This window comes from Ochlerotatus camptorhynchus, unplaced genomic scaffold (assembly GCF_037179485.1).
Source record: "Ochlerotatus camptorhynchus isolate MF236.1 unplaced genomic scaffold, CSIRO-AGI_Acam_v1.1 ptg000014l, whole genome shotgun sequence".
Taxonomy (NCBI): domain Eukaryota; kingdom Metazoa; phylum Arthropoda; class Insecta; order Diptera; family Culicidae; genus Ochlerotatus; species Ochlerotatus camptorhynchus.
The window spans coordinates 713,338-719,337 of NW_027040506.1; the positions used below are offsets into that span (position 1 = coordinate 713,338).

Below are 6,000 nucleotides of genomic sequence, written 5' to 3' on the forward strand. Positions count from 1 at the left end.
GAGGAAAAGTTAGGAGTCTTGGCTATGACTAAATATGTTGATTAAACGAGAGTAAAATATCATTTGAAATACAAATACAAATATGATTTGCCAAATAAAATTATTAAAACTTAAAAAACATGACTTTTTTGTTATTTTGAAAGTGTGCTTATACATTCTGGAACAGTCTATACCTGTCAAATTTTCCGCAACTATGTGCTGCCATTTGCGTCGGAAATGGGGATGCAAGAAGTGCTATGCACCCCCAAAGAATTAACCTGATTTTTAATATTCACATTTTGGTACAGTTATTAACAAATAATGTCTTCAGTATGAACTCATTTAAAACATTGGGAAGACAATTTTTGCAGAGTAGATATTTTGAATCTTCGTAACCTACTTTTGAAATCTATCCACCGTGAGATATAGACGGTATAACCAAAGCTGTTGTTGCTTTAAATGCTTTTTTTTTCGAGTGCCAGCATTTGATAGAACACATTTCCTCTGCCTGATGGTAGAGTGAAATGGGGCAAGAGTACGCACTTATGGATAGCTATTGAGTAATCATGATTTTTTTCTTAAATTGCTGATTAAGTAAATAGTTTCAAGTTGCGTTCTTTTGCATCACTGGTGGAGCAAGAGTGCGCATTTTATTAATTGTTTCACAAATGTCTGTTTTCATTGAATGAATGATTTATAAATCAATAACAAATCAAAATTGAACCTTAGTTCGTCATCTGTTTTCTTTGTTCAAGTGCTGAAAGCTGGTAGTATTTTAGCGGTGGAAATTAGCATGAAATCGTACAAATCTTATGTAATTAATATTCGGTAATATTATTGCACTAACAAAGCATGCTAATTAAAGACTAAAAACAGGTTCTACCAACATTTTTTTAAATCGAAACGATTTGACCACAATAATGAAAAGGATCTCCCATACATTACGTCTTTCCTGCATTGTCTGCGGATACATACCAGAAAATACCTATCAGATAGACCAATCATAATACTGGAATACTTAAATTATAATCTTCATCCATGATATCATAATACCGCAGCCAAAAAAAATGTAATTTTATTTAAAAATGCACAAATTGAAAAAAAAATCATATTTCTAGTGATATCTTTTAGGTGGATAATACAAAATATGCAATATTTTTCTAGTAAACATGCATTCAGTAGAGGTTTCAATCCTACTCATAATCATTTCGTTTACCTGTCTTTAGGTCCAGTGCTTATTTTTTCTGTCTGCATATTCTTGCCCCACTTTACTCTACTGTAAATTTGAGTGGGTATGTTTTAATATAGAATAAAGCCATTGTTTACGTATGGCTGTTTCACCTATTTTAAATGTTGGTCTAAAAATATTTGTCCACAGACAAACAGACGTAACACTTCATTGTGTACCTTTGTTCACGCATTTAACGGTTGATTTGAATAGTATCAGTTCCGCGGACTACTCGCCGCAGCGCTGGCATCGGATCCCTTTGACGTTTCTATGCATTCTATAGAACTTTTATGCAATATTGTTTGCGAGTTAGCGAGCAAGCTTGTTTTCCGAGAGAAACCCGAGAGATGTCGTTACTGAGGTCCTACGTTTTGAGATACAATGTTTTCATGAAAAATTACGTATGTTTGTCTGTGATTTGTGCATGGCTGACAAAAGACATGTACAGACCCCAAGTAACAATTTTGTTTTTTTGAGGGTTCTGTAGACCATGATTTAGACTTGTAGAATGCTTTTAAACCTCGATAAAACTTGCAATGTTTCTTGGGACAAGTGACGTCTTTTGTTAGTTGCAGTATAAATATGTTATGATTTATGATTATGATTTTATATTTCTTTATATATTTTCAGAAGCATCTTGAAAATTTTAAGTCATGCATGATTTAATCATTTTATTGATTTGGAACATTGAATCTATCATCTTACAGCTCTCATTATTGCAAAATTTGAAGCTTTTAGGTCGTAAGTTAGCGAATCATTTTTTTATGTATTGAGTTTCTTAATGATTCATGAATTCTATGGAAAATATAGCCGTGGAAATTTCGAATGTAGGGTATTGTAATTTCTCAAAATCATCAGAATTAGTTTTAGTTCGAGTTAAAGGAGTTCTTGATACTCCGGGAGTTCTTCAGCTCTGGCTTTCTTCTTCTTCTTCTTCTTCTTCTTCTTCTTCTTCGCATTTCAAGCTTATTGCTTATCGCATATAAGCTTATTGCGTGCATTCAACTAAGTGGTCTAGATGCCTGTACCATTTTTGCATTAGTATAATTGTGTGACAAGTACAATAATACTCTGAGCCCAGAGAAGTCGAGAAATTTCCCAACCCGAAAAATTCCTAGACCGGACCGGGAATCGAACCCACCCACCTTCAGCATGGTCTAGCTTTGTCGCTGCACCTTTAATGACTGAGCTAAGGTAGGCCCCCGTAGGCAGCCGTACAGTTCTTAAAGTTCCCAAGAGCTCTAAAGGTTGCTAGAGATCGAGAAGATCCTGGAGAGCTGAGAGTTGCATCCATTAGTTCTTGCAGGAGTTCACAGGATTTCGAAGCGTTGCCGGATATTGAAAGCTTCCTAAAGATACTGACGTTTTTCTTTTAAATCTTTCAGAGAATCTAAATTCCGTGGAGTCCCAAGAGTTTCAAGAGTGGATGGAGCTTCAAAAGATCCTTTTGATATGTTCTACGCTTCTTTGAATATTTTCTGAGTTCCAAAATTTCGATTTCTCAGGATTTATAAGCCTCGTGGGAGTTCCACAATTTCTGAGAGTTCATGCAATTGTTAATTTTCTTGTGGTCGTTGTCATTTTTTAAACATTAAACGTATCGAAATTTCTGTTTTGTGTTCCTTCTTTCCGGGAGTTGTTGGATTCGGACATTGTTGAAACAGTTCATACGTTTGATAGATTTGCAGAGGTTTCAGTATATTTTAATGTTTCAGAAGTTCTACAGTTTTAATATCCGTAGATATAATAGGTTATATCGATGAAATCACCAAGTTCCTGGAAGAAGAAACATTGTTGGGAGGTTTGCATGCTCCCAAAGCACTATACTTACAGTTCTGAAGTTCTGGGGAAGTATGAAATTATTTTAACGTTTAAAAATTAGAAGAATTGATAGAGTTCCTCGAGACGAACTATCCGTTGAGCTAAAAATCTCGCTCATAAAGCAACAAGAAAAAAAGGTAGAGTTCCAGAAATTACAGGATTGTTTGCAGTTCTTAATATTCTGTGCGTTCTACAGTTTTTTTTTATGCGTAAACTGTAGAGTGACAGTCGTGAGATTCCCAAGAGCTCTAAAAGGTGCTACAGATCGAATTCCAGGAGTATTTAAAGAGGAGAGTGGAATTTTACTGTTAAAACGAAAAAGACATTTTGCTGAAACTGAATTTATCAGTTTAATATAGTGGAGCTGTCACAATTCTAGGAGTAAATTTTATTAGAGCATAACAAATCGTTAATTCTAATTCTAGTTAAGAAAAACGTGCGTAACAACGTCTTCAAAATCTGGAAAGGTCAAATCTTCGCACCTGATGGAAAAATCTTGCTGCACCAGGTGTGCTGAAATGAGGATTAGAAATAAAATGATGTCAAATGTTTTGCCGATATGAACCGTTTTCAATTTGATTCATCCTTCAAATAGAACCAGTAAAAAATCCTTATAAAATCGTGTTTAAATGAATTAGTTTAATAGACTATTTGTATGAGTATACGGAGGAAAAATATCCTTCATTGTTCTGGTCGTAAGGTCGAAATTATGAAGTCCCAACTAACTGACCAGTCAATATTTTTTGCTCCTGAGAAATACTTCATGATAACCTATTATAATTGACGACGCCGGTGGTTGAGTGGTATGCGTGACAGATTCCGCACACCAGTTGGCTTGGTTCAATCCAGCCGAGGTGAAAAATCTCTGATCACACTAGCGAAACATGGTGCATATCAGTGGAGAACACCCAGAAGCTGTAAATATTCATCAAACGTTGCTTGGAGGCCTCACAACAGGATTTCGAATAATGAGCTCCACCTTCAATGTCATCGGAAGCCGATATCAACTGAAATTCGAGAATGTAAGCGGAAGTGGGTCGGCCACACTCCACGCAAGCAAGCAAGCGCCTAGATTGGAGCCCGGCAGGACATCGCAATAGAGGCAGACCCAACAAGGTAATTAAGGAAGTCGATAGGAATTTGACGTGGGTTAAAGCAAAAGCAAGCAGCTGCCCAGGATGGAAATCTTTCACGTCGATCTTTTGCAATACTGGGGGTGCCCATCATATTTAAGTAAGTTACGTCTTACTTCGGAAGGGAAGTAAAGCTGCCGGACCAAGCCCATGGTTCGATAGGTTCGAGGTGTAGAAATCGCCTCCCTGGCCTTCGATTGCTCTTGCTGATTGTCTGTTATGAGTCACCACGCTCGTCGGTGTTTGGTACTTTACGGAACAGTGACCGACGCTAAATAAAAAAGGAACAAAAACCTATGATAACAAGTCTTAAAACCAGTAGTGTTAGATAGCTCTAATACAAAATAACCATAAACGAACGATAACCCAAATAATAAAAATATCCCAAAAATGGTTTGGATGATACAATGAACACGTCATTAATCAAAATAACCATAGCAATTTTATTAGGGAGACCGTAGAAATCTAGACATGATCGATTCGCATTGTTGAACAGTGCACCGATATTGATAATTAATTCAAAATAGTTTTATTTAAACCATCATAATTCAAACCGAACAATGGATTAGATCCTAAGTAACAAAGATCGATTCTCATCATCGAACTCAAAGACGATATACTAACGATAACATAATAAGGGATTAAGGTTCGATGCATCAACCAACTTTTAGCATATGATTTATAAAAATAAAGTCCGTATTAAACATCATTCGCTATTGATCTAGGTATATAAGAAATTATTTGTAAGTAAGAAGCTAAATAATCAAATTCCCAATTTTAAATAGACAGTTCCCTACCACACCTGGCATCACTCTACCGTCGGGATACTTCATCCAGTAAACTCTGCTGGATGGATATCTCTCTCTCTCTCACCCGTCGAAACCCCATCCATAACTCAACACACATATACAACGGATAGGGTGTACTTACCAATGAACGCTGTCATCCAACGCGCAGCAGCGTTCGTTCAAGTGTCAGATTGTAATAAAAAATAAACAGAAAACACTACGCAACATAACCTTACTTTCTTTACTGTCCGTAGGCGATTGCCTTTTCCTGCTGGGAATGCTTCAATCAAACCACCACTGAACGACGACTACACAAGCTATGCTTCCCCGGCTATTAGTGTTTACACGCACAAATTCCTCACTTTTGAATCCAATTTTGCCCTGCTTCAACGCTTTGCTACTTTGCCAATCAAATTCAATTCACTGCTAATTTGGAATACAGTTCTAAAGGTTTCAATACTCAGTTCTCAAAATTGCACCTCAAAAACCACCGAGTCAGCAAAGTTTTTATCGTCCACCACCGTTCAAGTTTTCACTGGATTATTTTCACTTCATTGAGAAGAAAAACAGTTTTGTGAGAGCCGAAACCCGCAAAACCCGTCGTACGCGCGACTACACTCAACGCATTCACGATAACGTATGAACGGAGCGGCGACGGTTGCCTTGGTTTGAAGTCGTGTAAGCAAACAAAAATTCTCTGGGTTTATGCTCTGATCCGCCCGTAATCACGCAGTAGATTCTCTCTCACGTACACAGAGAAGGTTTTTTACTGTGCTATGCGTCGTTTGCAGCATAGAATACCGCTCTTGGCCGCTGAACGACAGTCTGCTCACCAGAATCAACATCAACACAAGAAACGGAGCTGGTTGTAAAAGCAGAGCTAGTGAGTTGAGTGCGTGTTGTAAAAGAGAGGGTCGTGTGTTTATGAATGGTGTGTGTTGGTGCGAGAATGAAATGAATAGCGAATGAACACCTGTATCGGTTCCCATGCGCTGTTGCCGTATTTGCGGAGCTGGAGTGCGGGATTGTTTTGACAGTGCTGGGACCCGAG

General features: G+C 37.5%; 1 protein-coding gene across 1 annotated transcript in view; it reads right to left on the reverse strand.

Moving 5' to 3' along the window:
* The window catches only part of Su(H) (recombining binding protein suppressor of hairless), a 53,951-nt gene extending 48,350 nt beyond the window's left edge, over window positions 1–5,601 (reverse strand). Inside the window, exon 1 of the mRNA XM_065222271.1 lies at window positions 5,092–5,601. The gene's annotated coding sequence lies outside the window, so the exon portion shown is untranslated. The remainder of the gene's footprint in view (window positions 1–5,091) is intronic.
* Window positions 5,602–6,000: the final 399 nt, after the last annotated feature.